This window comes from Myotis nattereri, assembly GCF_964212035.1.
Source record: "Myotis nattereri genome assembly, chromosome: X".
Classification (NCBI taxonomy): domain Eukaryota; kingdom Metazoa; phylum Chordata; class Mammalia; order Chiroptera; family Vespertilionidae; genus Myotis; species Myotis nattereri.
The window spans coordinates 46,405,507-46,422,528 of NC_138078.1; the positions used below are offsets into that span (position 1 = coordinate 46,405,507).

Consider the following 17,022-nt stretch of genomic DNA (forward strand, 5'->3'; position numbering starts at 1 on the left):
TCCCAAACACGGTGAACCTGAAAAGATCCACGCAAGGACACATCATAATTACCATGGGAAATGTTCAGGACAAAGAGAGAATCTTACAGGCTGCAAGAGAGAGATGGAAAGTTACATACAAGCGATCTCCCATTAGATTATCAAATGATTTCTCAACAGAAACACATCAGGCCAGAAAAGAATGGACAGAAATTTACAAAGTGATGCAAAGCAAAGGACTGAATCCAAAAATACTCTATCCAGCAAGGCTATCATTCAAAATTGAAGGAGAAATAAGAAGCTTCACAGAAAAAAAAAAAAAAAAAAGGTTATGTAAGTTTATCACCACCAAGCCAGAAATGCAAGAAATACAACAGGAACTGGTGTAAAAATGAGAAACAAAGAGTTAAGAAAGAAAAAAGCCACACAAAAATAGAAATGGCTACAAATAAGTACCTTTCAATAATAACTTTAAACGTAAAAGGACTAAATGCTCCAATCAAAAGATATCTAGTGGCTGAATGAATAAAACAACATGACCCATATATTTGATGTCTACAAGAGACCCACCTCAGAATAAGGGACTCACACAGACTGAAAGTGAAGGGATGGAAAAATATCTATTAGGCAAATGGAAATGAAAAAAAAAAAAAAGCTGGGGTAGCAACACTTATATCAGACAAAACAGACATCAAAGTGAAGGCCATAACAAGAGAAAAGGAAGGCCACTTCATAATACTAAAGGGAACAATACAACAAGAAGATGTAACCCTGATAAATATATATGCACTCAATGGAGGAGCACCCAAATACATAAAAAAAAACCTCCTGGGAGATATCAGAGAGAGATCAACAAGAATACAATCATAGTAGGGGACTTTAATATACCACTGACATCACTGGATAAATCCTCTAGACAATCAGCAAAGAAACAGCAATCCTAAATGACTCATTGGATCAGATGGACTTAATTGACATCGTCAGAACATTTCACCCCAAAACCACGAAATATATGTTCTTCTCAAGTGCACATGGGACATTTTCAAAAATAGACTACATATTGGGTCACAAGCAAATTCTCCGCAAATTCAAGAAGATTGAAATCATACCAAGCATCTTCTCAGATCACAATGGCATAATATTAGAAATAAACTACAATTAAAAAAAAACCCTAAAAACTCAAACACCTGAAAGCTGAATAGCATGTTATTAAATATTGATTTGGTTACCAATGAGATCAAAGAAGAAATTAAAAACATCTTGGAAACTAATGACAATGAAAACACAACAATCCAAAACATATGGGACACAATGAAAGCAGTCCTGAGAGGGAAGTTTATAGCCCTACAGGCCTACTCAAAAAACAAAACAAAAACAAAACAAAAACAAAACAAAACAAAAACAACAAGAATAAATGGTAGAAAATCATCTAACTCTACATCTCAAAGGATTAGAAAGAGAGCAACAAGAAAACCCCAGAGTGAGCAGAAGGAAGGAGATAATAAAGATCAGAGCAGAAATAAATGACATGACACCAAAAAAACAATACATAAAATCAACAGAAACAAGAGCTGTTTCTTCGAAAGGATAAACAAGATTGATAAACGTCTAGCAAGGCTCACCAAGAAGCAAAGAGAAAGGACCCAAATCAACAAAATCAGAAATGATAGAGGCGAAATAACAGCAGATCTCACAGAAATACAAATGATGGTTAAAAAATACTATGGACAACTTTACTCCAACAAACTAGACAACTTGGAGGAAATGGACAAATTGCTAGAAAAATACAACATTCTAAAACTCAATCAGGAAGAATCTAAAATCTCAATAGGCCAATAACTGTGGAAGAAATTGAAGCAGTCATCAAAAAGCTTCCATCAAACAAAAGCCCAGGACCAGACGGCTTCACAGGGGAGTTTTACCAAACATTCAAGGAAGAACTAAAACCTATCCTCCTCAGACTACTACAGAAAATTCAAGAGGAAGGAACACTTCCAAGCTCATTCTATGAAGCCAGCATCACCCTAATACCAAAACCAGGTAAAGAAAACACAATGAAAGAGAATTACAGGCCAATATCCCTCATGAACATAGATGCCGAAAACCTCAACAAAATCCTATCAAATCGGATCCAGCAGTACATCAGAAAGATCATACACCACGACCAAGTAGGATTTATCCCAGGGATGCAAGGATGGTACAATAACCGCAAATCAATAAACGTGATACATCACATAAAGAAATTGAAAGAAAAAAAACCCACATGGTCATATCAATTGATGCAGAAAAAGCATTTGACAAAATCCAACATCAATTTCTAATAAAAACTCTCAGCAACGTGGGAATAGAAGGATCATACCTCAACATAATAAAAGCCATATATGACAAACCCACAACTAACATCATACTCAATGGGAAAAAACTAAAACCATTTCCACTAAGAACAGGAACAAGACAGGGATGCCCACTCTCACCACTCCTGTTCGACATAGCAAAGGAAATATTAGCCATTGCAATTCGACAAGAAGAAGAAATAAAAGGCATCCAAGTTGGTAAAGAAGAAGTAAAACTGTCCTTATTTGCAGATGACATGACATTATACATAAAAAACCCTAAAGACTCCATGAAAAAACTATTAGACTTAATAAATGAATTTAACAATGTAGCAGGATACAAAATTAATGCCAAGAAATCTATGGCATTTCTATACACCAATAGTGAACCTATAGAAAGAGAGGCTAAAAAAGCAATCCCATTTATTATTGCACTAAATAAAATTAAGATACCTAGGAATAAACTTAACCAAGGAGGTAAAAGATCTCTATTCAGAAAACTGCAGGGCGTTGAAAAAAGAGATCTAGGAAGACATAAACAGATGAATGCACATACCATGTTCTTGGGTTGGTAGAATCAACATCATTAAAATGTCCATATTACCCAAAGCAATCTATAAATTCAATGTAATTCCACTTAAAAGACCAATGGCATACTTCACAGATCTGGAATGAACTCTCCAAAAATTCATATGAAACGAAAAAACCCCGAATACCTTCAGCAATCCTGAGAAAGAAGAACAAAGTAGGTGGGATCTCTATACCATGTATCAAGCTATATTACAAAGCCACTGTTCTCAAAACTGCCTGGTACTGGCACAAGAACAAACATATAGATCAATGGAATAGAATAGAGAGCTCAGAAATCGACCTGAACCAATATGCTCAATTAATATTTGACAAAGGAGGCAAGAACATACAATGGAGTCAAGACAGTCCCTTCAATATATGGTGTTGGGAAAATTGGACATATACATGCAAAAAAATGAAACTAGACCACCAAAATACACCATACACAAAAATAAACTCAAAATGGATAAAGGACTTAAATGTAAGACGGGAAACCATAAAAATACTAAGGAATCCAAAGGCAACAGAATCTCAGACATATGCCGAAGCAATTTCTTCAGTGATACAGCTCCTAATGCATTGGAAACTAAAGAGAAAATAAACAAGTGTGACTACATCAAAATAAAAAGCTTCTGCAAAACAAAAGAAATCATCAAGAAAGCCCACTGAATGGGAGAACGTATTTGCCAATGTTATCACTGATAATGGCTTAATCTCCAACATTTATAGGGAACTCATACAACTTAACAAAAGGAAGATAAACAATCCAATCAAAAAATGGGCAAAGGACCTAAATAGACACTTTTCAAAAGAGGGCGTTCAGAAAGCCAGGAGACATATGTAAACATGCTCAAAGTCACTAATCATGAGAGAAATGCAAATCAAAACAACAATGAGGTATCATCTCACACCTGTCAAAATGGCTATCATCAGCAAATCAACAAACAACAAGTGCTGGAGAGGATGTGGAGGAAAAGGAACCCTCTTGCACTGCTGGTGGGAATGAAGACTGGTGCAGCCACTATGGAAGACAGTATGGACTTTCCTCAACAAATTAAAAATGGAACTCCCATTTGACCCAGTGATCCCACTTCTAGGAAAATATCCCAAGAAATCAGAAACACCAATCAGAAAGAATATATGCATCCCTATGTTCATAGCAGCACAATTCACCATAGCTAAGATCTGGAAACAGCCTAAGTGCCCATCAGCAGATAAATGGATTAGAAAACGGTGGTACATCTACTTGATGGAATACTATGCTGCTGTAAAAAAGAAGGAATTCTTACTATTTGCGACAGCATGGATGGAACTGGAGAGCATTATGCTAAGTGATATAAGCCAGTCAATGAAAGAAAAATACCACATGATCTCACTCATTTATGGATAATTAAGACCATTATAAAGTGACGAGCAAAAAGAGATACAGAAGCAGAGCAACATCGAACAGACTGTCAAACTACAGCGGGAAGGCTGCGTAGGGTTCTGGGGTGAGAGCGGGGGATACGAGATCAACCAAAGGACTTGTATGCATGCATATACCCATATCCAATGGACACAAGACACAGGGGGGCATGGGAGGCTATGGTAGGGTCAAGGGGAGAAAAAAAGGAGACATATATAATACTCTTTGTAATACTTTAAGGAATAAAACAATTAAAAAAATAAAAATAAAAATAAAGAAATTTTAATTGTCTTCTTTCTCTTTTCATTATAAATCTGAAATGATATTTAACTGGTACCCATTACTGTGGTTGGGTGAGGGGAAGCAGAAAATGTTACCATATTCTAAAGCTTTATCCTGAAGCAAAATAGGATATCTTCTTATTATTACCTTTTAAAAAGTCTAGTAGTTTTTACAGTGACCTTACTTTGTTTTCAATAGATTTGAATCCACAATAAGTTTAATATTATCCCTTTATGCCAAAGATATCATATAAACATGGCAAAGGAATATAAATCATCTGGTGACTAATGTGAAAAATAGCCCAAATCCATTCAGATGTTAATAAGAGCAACACTAAAGTTGCTGCCTCTTCTTGCTCCAAGGCAATGATCAGTTTCCACATTAGCCTATGCTCCTCTGCCAAAATCATAGACATTTTAGATTTATCTGTAGCTATTATAGTCTGATATAGTGGAACAACAAAAATGTGTTTTTAAGTCAGATAGGCCTGGGTTCAAGACCTAGCCTGAAATTTGGTGCTACATAGCTTTGGGCCTCAGATAAGTTTGTGAACACTTTGAACTCCAGTTTCCTTACCTACTTCATGGGTTGATGGATTGCTATCAGGAGGTAAGAAAGACATGACTTCTGTGGGCTTTATCTTTCTTCTTCTTCTTCTTCTTCTTCTTCTTCTTCTTCTTCTTCTTCTTCTTCTTCTTCTTTCTCTCTCTCTCTCTCTCTCTCTCTCTCTCTCTCTCTCTCTCTCCCCCTCTTTCTCTTTTTCTCTCTCCCTCTAGTTTAGCAATTTCACTTTCTTTTAAGATCAAATGGTATTCATATCAATTACCACAGGAAATCACATCTCTTACCAGATTCTTCCCCTCAGGTTATTTCTGTTATTTGTTTAAGAATGAATTCATGCTGTACTAGTATGTTCTGGTCATTTTGCTTCCGATAGTCTCAGCCAGCAATCTCACTCCAGACTGCTACTCTATTCCAGCTGGACTTTTCTTGTTATTTCTTTGCTGTGTTGCTTTCAGATTCAACCACCCATATTTTCTCAGGAGTGAATTTAAGCCTCTAGCCCAACAGGAAGAGCTACTAAAGATTATGTCAAGGTTTCAAAAGATCTGGAGTCATTTTCTAAGGGGGAATGAAGGTCAGGGAACATGGGGTTCTTATTTTCTCAGGAATCTTTATGAGAGAAAAGCATTTATAAACCTTTGACCTAGGATTGTGTGACCATCTCTGATACAAGGGGAAAACAGAGCTTCCTTTGTCTCTTAGAGCAAATCTCAGGGTAAGGGAAAATTTTATTATTTTGGTTATAGAAGAAAAATATCTGACATAACTTTATTAGCACTGGGCCTGTCACAGAGAATTGGGTGAAGGGAGAGACCAGAGATGAGCAATATATACTTCCTAACCTGCAACTTATAAGAAAGGAAAACATATTTGCAAATGGAAGATGCGTTTGAGAGGTTAATTTTGTACAAAAAGTAAGTTATATTGTAGAAGAAAAGGGTATCAAGCCTGTCAAGTTGGCCTCTAGGAAAATAATTCTGACTAGATTTTTCAGTGGCAAGCCTGCTGATGTCATCCCAGCTTTCTTAAAAATCTTAGTCTTCAGGGACCTCCTGGTACCTGAGCATTGCTTATTATGCCAAAATCTTTTTCAAAATAGTGAGGAGAAGGATCTTGTAATCCCAGTCCCCTGAGAGCCTGAGCAGCATTCTCAATCAATGAGCTGTGCTTTCAGCTTTAACTTTAAACCTTCTCATGATACTTCCTGCAAACTATGGTCTTTTCAGAATGCCTCTGTGCCACTGTATCTTCAGTGGAAAAAAAACATTGTACCAATCAAGGATGTTGTCTTCTAATCAGAACATTTCTATCCTTTATAAAGGACAGTGAACTATGCTTATTTCACCTTTGGCTTTTAGCTATATGTTCCATACACAACATACTTTTTGCCATTCAAACACATTATTATATTTCACATATAAATATCCTTTTTTTGGAATCCCACCTCCTACCCAAACTACTTTTAAAAAAAAATATATTTTATTGATTTTTTTACAGAGAGGAAGGGAGAGAGATAGAGAGTTAGAAACATCGATCAGCTGCCTCCTGCACACCGCCCCCCCCCCACCCCCCGCGCTGGGGTTGTGCCCACAACCAAGGTACATGCCCTTGACCAGAATCAAACCCAGACCCTTCAGTCCGTAGGCCAATGCTCTATCCACTGAACCAAACCAGTCAGGGCCCAAACTACTTTTATAATGCCCAACAAGAGTGTATATAATCTGAATCCTGAACACATTTCCAACTTCATCTCATATTGTTCTCCCTCTCAATCACTATATACAAAGTACATTCGTTTTTAAAATGTACTTTAGGAGTGAAGAAGTGAAAAGGGAGTGGGTGGATGTGTGGTGTGTGTGAGTGTGTCTGAGGGAGGGACAGCTAGACCTTGCAGGACATTCAGGGGCTGGCAGACCAGGCTCAAATAGCTGGGAAGCCTCTGCTACTGCTGTAATATCTCCCAGAACACTAGCTCTGCCACAGAGGCTGAACCATCTTGAAGGAGAGAGCCAGCAGCCACTGCCCGTGAACTCACTAAGCCAGCAGACTATTCCCAAGACTGCACACTTGCACAGGGAACCAGCAGACACCACCTGTGACCACTCAGGAAGCCAACAGCCACTGCCCGAGACCATACACATACGCGGGGAGCCAGCAGCCACTGTCTGAGACCATGTGTGCTCCAGGAGCTAGCAGATGCCTCCCATGACTGCAAGCATGAGGGGAGCCAGCAGCCACTGCCTGCAACCGCACATGCAACAGGAGTCATCAGTCACCTCCCCCAAATGAGCGAGAAGGCAGCAGCCACACCATGAGCCCTGGGGAGCAGCTGGCAACTGTGTGGAGATCAGCCACCACCTGCAAGTGCCAGAGGGGCAGCTGTCACTCACAACTGCCCAATGAGCAGCCACTGCGTGTAATTGTGAGGGGAGTAGCCACTGCCCACTACTGTATGACCTGCCACCAGTCTCTCCATTGCAGGCTCAGGACCTGTGCAATTCAAAACCTAGATCTGTCAGTGAGAACAAAAATGGGGAGACAGAAGAACGACCCCCAAAGGAAAGAAAAGGCGAAATCTCCAGAAGAGGCACTTAATGAAATAAAGGCATGCAATATGTCAGAAAAAGAATTCAGAATAAGGATCATAAAGTTCATAAACCAGATGCATGAGAGAAATCAACAACTTATGTAAGAATCAAGAAGAAATAAAGAGTGATATAGCTACAATAAAAAAAAAAAACCACTATGGAAGATTTCAATATAGACTAGGAGAAGCAAAGGACCGAATTAGCAAATCAGAAGATAAGGAAGCAAAGCACACACAATCTGAAATGCAATAGGAGAAAGAAAAAAAAAAGAAGATTTTGAAAAAAATCAAATGGAGGAGAGCCTGCAGGAGCTTTGGACAAGATGAAGCAACACAACATACATATAATTGGGGTGAGAGAATGACAAGAAGAAGAGTAAGGACTAGAAAACCTATTCAAACAAATAATATCAGAAAACTTCCCGGATTTTCAGAATAAAAAAGTCACACAAGCACAGAAATTCCCAAAAATGATAAACTCAAAAAGATCCACACCAAAGTATGTCATAATTACAATAGCAAACATTCAGGACAAAGAGAATCTTAAAGGCTGGAAGAAAGAGACAGAAAGTTACCCACAAGGGATCTCCCGTTAGATTATCAAATGATTTCTCAACATAAACACATCAGGCCAAAAAGGAATGGAAGAAAGTATACAAAATGATGCAAAGTAAGGGGCGGAATCTAATAATACTCTATCCAGCAAGGCTACCATTCAAAATTGAAGGGGAAATAAGGAGCCTCACAGACAAAGAAAAGCTAAGGTAGTTTAACACTACCAAGCCAGCAATGCAAGAAATGATAAAGCTACTGGTAGAAAAAGAAGAAAATAAATTTAAAAAGGGAGAAGAAAGAACACAGGCAAAAAAAATTAAAAAAACGTTACAAACAAGTACTTATCAATAATAACTTTAAACGGAAATGAACTAAATGCTCCAATCAAGTGATATAGAGTGGCTGAATTGATAAGAAAACATGACCCATATATTTGCTGTCTACAAAAGACCCACCTCAGAACAAGGGACTCAAACAGACTAAAAGTGAAGGGTTGGAAAAATATATTTCAGGCACATGGAAATGAAAAAAAAAGGTGGGGTAGCAATACTTATATCTGACAAAATAGAATTCAAAGTGAAGGACATAACAAGAGATAAGGAAAGCCACTTCATAATACTAAAAGGGTTGATACAAGAAGAGGAGATATTTCTAGTAATATATATATATATATATATATATATATATATATATATATATATATATATATATATCTCCAGTGCAGGAGCACCTAAATACATAAGAAACCTTCTGAAAGATATCAAGGGAGAGAATGACATCAATACAACCATAGTAGGGGACTTTAATACCCCACTGACATCACTCGATAAATCCTCTAGACAAAAAAATCAGCAAATAAATAGCAATCTTAAATGACTCACTAGATCAGATGGAATTAATTAACATCTTAGGAACATTTAACCCCAAAGCTAGAGAATATACATTCTTTTCAAGTTCACATGGGACATTTTCAAAGATAGATGACATATTGAGTCACAGGCAAAGTCTCTCCAAATTCAAGAAGATTGAAATTATATCAACCATCATCTCAGACCACAATGGCATAATATTAGAAATCAACTACAATAGAACCAATAAAAAAATTCAAAAAATTGGAGGATGAATAGCATGCTATTAAGCAATGATTGGGTTACCAAAGAGATCAAAGAAGAATTAAAAACACCCTAGAAATGAATGACAATGATTACACAACAATCTAAAACCTATGGTGCACAATGAAAGCAATCCTGAGAGGGAAGTTCATAGGATTAAAGGTCTACCTCAGAAAATATGGAAAAATTGTAATAAATTAACTAACTCTACAACTTAAAGAATTAGAAAGAGAACAACAAGAAAAGCCTAGAGTGAGCAGAAGGAAGGAGATAATAAAGATCAGAGCAGAAATAAATGACAGAGACCAAAAAAAAAAATACAAAAGATTAATGAAACCAAGAGCTGGTTGTTTGAAAGTTTAAACAAGATTGATGAATCTCTAGTCAGGCTCACCAAGAAGCAAAGAGAGAAAATCCCAATAAACAAAATCCAAAATGAAAGAGGCGAAATAACAGCATACCCTACAGAAATATAAAGGATTTTAAAAAATAATATGAATTCCAACAAACTAGACAACCTAGAGGAAATAGACATATTCTTAGAAAAATATGATCTTACAAAACTCAATCAAGAAGAATTAAAAAAGAATCTCAACAGGCCAATAACTAAGGAGGAAATTAAAGCAGTCATCAAAAAAATTCCAGCAAACAAAAGCCCTGGTCCAGATGACTTCACAGGGGAGTTTTACCAAACATTCAAAGAAGTACGAAAGCCTGTCCTTCTCAGAATATTCCAAAAAATTCAAGAGGAAAGCACACTTCCTAGCTCTTTCTATGAAGCCAGAATTACCCTAATCACAAAACCAGATAAAGACACCACAAAAAAAGAGAATTACAGACCAATATCCCTAATGAACATAGATGCTATAATCCTCAAAAAAAAAATCCTACCAAATAGGATCCAGCATTACATTAGAAAGATCATACACCATGACCAAATGGGATATATCCCAGGGATGCAAGGCTCTTACAATATCTGCAAATCAAAAAAATGTGATACATCACAAAAACATATTGAAAGACAAAAATAACATAATCCTATCAATTGATGCAGAAAAGGCATTTCACAAATCCAACATTCTTTCCTGATTAAAAATAAAAACTCTCAACAAAGTGGGAATAGAGTGATCATATATCAACCTAACAAAAGCCTTATATGACACTTACAGCAAACTTCTTACTCAATGGGCAAAAACTAAAACCATTTCACCTAAGAACAGTAATGAGAGAGAAATGCCCACTTTCACCACTCTTGTTTGAAATAGTACTGAAAATGCTAGCCATAGTGATCAGACAAGAAGAAGAAATGAAAGGCATCCACATTGGAAAAGAAGTAGTCATTACATGCAGATGACATGATATGGTACTTAAAATACCCTAAGGACTCCATCATAAATCTACTGGAGGTAATAAATTAATTAGACAATGTAGCAGGATACAAAATTAACACCCAGAAATCTATGGCTTTTTTATACACCAATGATTAACTCACAGAGACAGAGAAGCTAAAAAAATAATCCCATTCACCACTGCAACACAAAAATTAAGGTATCTAGGAATGAATTTAACTGAGGTAAAGGAACTGTTCTCATAAAATTATAGAAAGCTGAAAGAAGAGATAGAGGAAGACACAAACAAATGGAAGAATATTCATGTTCAAGGATTGGTAGAATCAACATCGTTAAACTGTCCATCCTGTCAAACCAGTTTGGCTCCGTGGATAGAGCATTGGCCTGCGGACTGAAAGGTCCCAGGTTTGATTCCGGTCAAGGGCATGTACCTTGGTTGCAGGCACATCCCCAGTAGGACGTGTGCAGGAGGCAGCTGATGGATGTTTCTCTCTCATCAATGTTTCTAACTCTCTATCCCTCTCCCTTCCTCTCTGTAAAAAATCAATAAAAAAAAATTAAAAAAAAAATGTCCATCCTACCCAAAGCAATCTATAGAATCATTTCAGTCCCCATTAAAATACGAATGGCATACTTCAAAGATCTAGAAAATACTCTCCAAAAATTCATCTGGAACAAAAAAAGACCCAGAATAGGTGCAACAATATTGAGAAAGAAGAACAAAGTTGGAGGGATCACAATACCAGATATCAAGCTATATTACAAAGACACTGTTCTCAAAAATGTCTGGTACCAGCACAAGATAAGATATATAGACCAATGGACTGGAACAGAGAACCCAGAAATCGACCCAAGCCATTATGCTCAATTAATAATTTGACAAAGGAGACAAGACCATACTCTGGAGTCAAGAGTCTTTTCAATGAATGGTATTGGAAAATTGGACATATACATGCAAAAAAATGAAACTAGACCACAAACTTACACCATACACAAAAAATAAACTCAAAATGGATAAAGGACTTGAACATAATATGGGAAACCATAAAAATCGTAGAAGAAGACATCAGCATAAAATTGCAGACATTGCCCTGACCGGTTTGGCTCAGTGGATAGAGTGTCGGCCTTCGGACTGAGGGGCCCTGGGTTTGATTCCAGTCAGGGGCATGTGCCTTGGTTGTGGGAACATCTCCAGTGGGGGAGGGGGGTGCAGGAGGCGGCTGATCGATGTTTCTCTCTCATCGATGTTTCTAACTCTCTGTCCCTCTCCCTTCCTCTTTGTGAAAAATGTATAAAATATATTTTAAAAAATTTCAGACATTTGTTGTAGCAATATCTTTACTGATACAACTCCTAGGTCAATGTAAACTAAGGAGAAAATAACCAAATGGGACTACATAAAAATAAAAAGCTTCTGCACAGAAAAAGAAACCATCAACAAAACAACAAGAAAGTCCACTGCATGGGAGAACATATTTGCCAATGTTATCTCCAGTAAGGGTTTAATCTCAAAAATCTACTGGGAACACCTACAAATTAACAAAAGGAAGATAAACAATCCAATCAAAAAAAATGGGCAAAGAACCTAAATAAACACCTTTTGAAAGAGGGCATACAGAAGACCAAGAGACATGAAAACATGTTCAAAATCACTAATCATCTGAGAGATGCAAATCAAAACAATGATATACCATCTCACACCTGTCAGAATGGCTATCATCAACAAATGACAAGTGCTGGAGTGGATGCGAAGAAAAAGGAAGCCTCTTGGAGTGCTGGTGGGAATGCAGACTGGTGCCACTGTGGAAAACATTATGGCGTTTCCTCAAAAAATTAATAATGGAACATCATTTGACCCATTAATCCCATTTCTAGGAATACATCCCAAGAACCCAGAAACACCAGTCAGAAAGGATAAATGCATTCCTATGTTCATAGCAGCACCATTTACTATAGCTAAGATTTGGAAACAGTGTAAGTGCCAATCAGCAGATCAGTGGATTAGAAAACTGTGGTTCTACACAATGGAATACTACGCTGCAGTAAAAAAGAAGGAATTCTTACCATTTGTGATGGCATGGATGGAACTGGAGAGCATCATGCTAAGCGAAATAAGCCAGTCAGAGAAAGATAAATATCATATGATCTCATTCATTTGTGGAATATAATGAACAACATAAACTGATGAATAAAAACAGAACCAGTCATAGAAGCATCAAATTGACTCTCCAACCTATGATGGAAAGTGGGTGGGGGGGTGGGAGTAAGAGATTAACCAAAGGACTTGTATGCATGCATATGAGCATAGCCAATGGATACGAATGGGGGGGGCAGTGAGGGCATGTGCTGGGGGTTGGGAGCTGCTGGGGAGAGGTCAATGGGGGAAAAAGGAGACGTACATAATACATTAAATAATAAACAACTTAAATTAAATAAATAGGTAAATAAATACAATATACTTTAATCCCATCAAACTAATATATTTCGTATGATTTTTATCCTAGCTGTTCCCTGTTTGGACTCCTTTTATATTGACACTTAAAGTTTGATTTGTATCAATTGTTTTGTTTTTTCAGTCACCCCCAGTATAATGTGGAGTTCATAGTTATTCAGCCTTTTGTCTTAGTTGTTTAATTCAGTGCCTGGAACATAGTAGGTATTCAACAAATATATTGGGCATAAATATGAGTCTTGGTATATTTTTCAAGCAAAAAGCTATAATGCATAAAGAGATGTAGGGACAGTGATTCTATTCCAAGAGCCATGGCAGAAATTAAAATTTCCTTTCTCTGGCCTTTTTTCTAATCCCTTTTCCACACAGTAGCCAAAGTAAACTTTTTCAAATGATTTTTTTTTGTTTCATTCCCCTACTTTAATTATTCAATGATTTCCCATTATCCTCAAAATAAATGTGTTATTGTTTTACAAAAATTTACTGAAAGCTATTAGTTTTCTATCCTATATAATAAAAGGGTAATATGCAAATCAACCAAACAGTGAATGACTGGTTGCTAAGATGTGCTGACCAGCAGGGGTCAGATGCTCAACACAGGAGCTGCCTCCAGCCCACAAGCCCTGATCGCCGAATGTGAATGGGGAACTGGGGGTGGGTGGCAGTGGATGCAGGTGGCACCAGGCCAAGGCCCCTGCCCTGCTGGTCACCCCCCACACAGAGGGCAACCCACGGCAAGGAGCAGGGCCAGCGAGCGGGTGGGAATGGCCAACCTCTCAGTCTGTTCCCCTGGCCTGCAGGCATTGCCCAATGGTGAACAGGGAACCGGGGGTGGGTGGCAGTGGGGGGGGGCATGGCCAGATGCAAATAGCCGGGGTAGATGTCCCTGATCACAGGCCAGTCCTAGGGGCCATACCTATGCATTGATTTCGTCCACTGGGCCTCTAATTTATATATAATAAATTATCATAAACTTAGAGACTTAAAACCACACCCATTTATTAGCTCAAAGTTCTTTAAGTTAGAAGTCTGGGCACTGTGCAGCTGGGATCTCTGTTCAGAGTACAAGAAAGCTGAATTCAAAGTGGCAGCTAAGCTGAGTTCACATCTAAAGTTTCTGTGGAAAATTTCCTTCAAAGCTTATTCTTATTGGAATAATTTAGTTTCTTGTGTTGCAAAACTACTGTAGAACTGTCTTCTTCCTGTCTGTCAGCTAGGGGCCACTCTTAGCTCCCTTCACTTTATGCTGGCAGTATCACATAAAAGAATTACTGTTTGTTTGTTTTTGCTTTACTGTATTTTCTTGATATAAATACAATGTATTTCATAAGCATCAGCTACCATTTTACCACTACACAACAAAAACAAAAGTTGAAAGTATTAAATAATGTGAAAAGTAATTACAGAAATGCTTTCACTTCCACAAAAGTCGTTTCTAACAGTGTCTTGCATACTTTGTACAATTTGCTTGTAATTGGTCTGATAGATGAAATGAAACAAAGTTGAATTTATTCAAACTTTTATTTCTCAGTTGAAAATGCTCTTTTCATCAGAGGTGGTTGAGTTTTCCCGACATCAAACATCATTTCCAAAGGTGGGTTATTAAGAGAACACCAATCAGGAATACAGCCTGTCTGATTGTAATATTCCTTTGAGACAGAACGGCTCCCCAGTATGTCTTGCAGTGCTCCAAAAATAGCTCCTCCCAACCAGGCCACACAATTAGCTTTTGAAGGTGGAGTATGAATACGGAATGTCTTGGTGCCAAGTGTTTTCTTATACTTTGGTTTTTCTACCAAATACCTTATTTCTGCAAGCAATCTATGGAGAAATCCTGGCAACATAGATGTGCCACCTATGATTACTAATTGCTTCCTGGTGTCTATTGGGCACTGCATAAGGGAATCCAATATTAAAGTGGCAACGGATTTCTCTTCATTATCTTGTTCAAAAAATTTCCACAACCGAATCCCTGATTGATCCAAGGACATGTAAAATCTACTCTCCATCTAATGGGTAGTCAACATTTGGGGGTGGTGAGGGATGCTCAGTATTCCCATCGATATTAAATTTTGCTGCTTGGATTTTTAGTCCACATTTCAGATCACTTACAAAGCAAGTGCGCACTTTAATGTCCTCTAAGACACCTTCTGGGATTGAACCCATCACAGAGGGAAGGCTCTGTTCTTTAGCAGCACCTGTGTCAACAGTACATTGCTCCAATAGTTGAGTTTCCAACTCCCTGTGCAGAGTTTTTCCTCCTAGGGGGAGTGCTCCCCAGCAATTTAGTACTGGGATTCCTCATATATAGGTAACATCAGGCTTTCTCTATATCCACAATCCAGGACCATAGCAGAGTTTATCCCAAGTGTCAGAAGAGCCATTACATGGCTTGGGGCAAGCAAAGCAGACAGAACCTCAAAATACTTGTAGAGAACGTGAGTGAGTGTCTCTCTGAAGTGGGAAGGACATAGTACTGATTCAATAACCATGACTCGGCGATCTCTGGGATTCACCAACAAATGTCTGAAATACAGTATGTGGATAAATTCCTTTAGGTATAAATATAATTCTTCTGTATTGATATTGTACTGAACAACTTTGATAGGCTTAGGCATGCCAGCATTTTTTTATTTATAGTATTATTTTATTTTTTTAATTGATTTATTGCTTAAAGTATTACAAAGAGTATTACATATGTCTCCTTTTTTCCAACCCTTGACAATCCCCTGGCCTCCCCAACCCCCCAGTGTCTTATGTCCATTGGTTATGCTTATATGAATGCATACAAGTCCTTCAGTTGATCTCTTACCCTCCCCTCCCGCCCCCCCAACCCTCCCCGGCATTCCCGCTGTAGTTTGACAGCCTGTTTGAGACTGCTCTGCCTCTGTATCTATTTTTGTTCCTAAGTTTATAATGGTCTTTATTATCCATAAGTGAGTGAGATCATGTGGTATTTTTCCTTCACTGACTGGGTAATTTCACTTAGCATAATGCTCTCCAGTTCCATCCATGCTGTCGCAAATGGTAAGAATTCCTTCTTTTTTTACAGCAGCATAGTATTCCATCGTGTAGATGTACCACAGTTTTCTAATCCATTCATCTACTGATGGGCACTTAGGCTGTTTCCAGATCTTAGCTATGGTGAATTGTGCTGCTATGAACATAGGGATGCATATATCCTTTCTGATTGGTGTTTCTGGTTTCTTGGGATATATTCCTAGAAGTGGGATCACTGGGTCAAATGGGAATAGGAAGTTTCATTTGCATCTTGGGCAGAAGCAGTCTACCTTAATTTATGTCAGATACTTCTCTTCTTCATCAGTAATATTTACCAGATTCTAGGTCAGGGGTGGGCAAACTTTTTGACTCGAGGGCCACAATGGGTTCTTAAACTGGACCGGAGGGCCGGAACAAAAGCATGGATGGAGTGTTTGTGTGAACTAATACATGTTAACACTGTTACTGGTGAAGGAGCAGAGGGGAGAGCCAGAGAACCCTCCGCTCTTTCGGCTCCGCGGGCCGGATAGAACAGCAGAACAGGCCGGATCCGCCCGCGGGCCATAGTTTGTCCACAGCTGTTCTAGATTGTGACCAAATGGACCCTTTGATTTGGGATCCAGGAAAGATTATTTGACCTATGGATTATAGGCTTTAGCATAAAGCATTAAAGAGTTATAGAATCTGGTCATACTACTATGAGACAACAAGGTATCAGCAGGAGGTTGTATAAATTTTTCCTTTTAAGAAATGAAAGAAAATCAAGTTTTAGCTTTACCTTACAGTATTGATATCAGAACTTATTTTAAACTCTTATAACAATTCAAATTTTAG

At 38.0% G+C, this 17,022-nt stretch overlaps 1 pseudogene across 1 annotated transcript; it reads right to left on the minus strand.

Moving 5' to 3' along the window:
• Window positions 1-14,472: 14,472 nt before the first annotated feature.
• Window positions 14,473-15,815, minus strand: LOC308511681 (actin-related protein 10-like; annotated as a pseudogene). Its single transcript has one exon. The product of its transcript is annotated as an actin-related protein 10-like (transcript).
• Window positions 15,816-17,022: the final 1,207 nt, after the last annotated feature.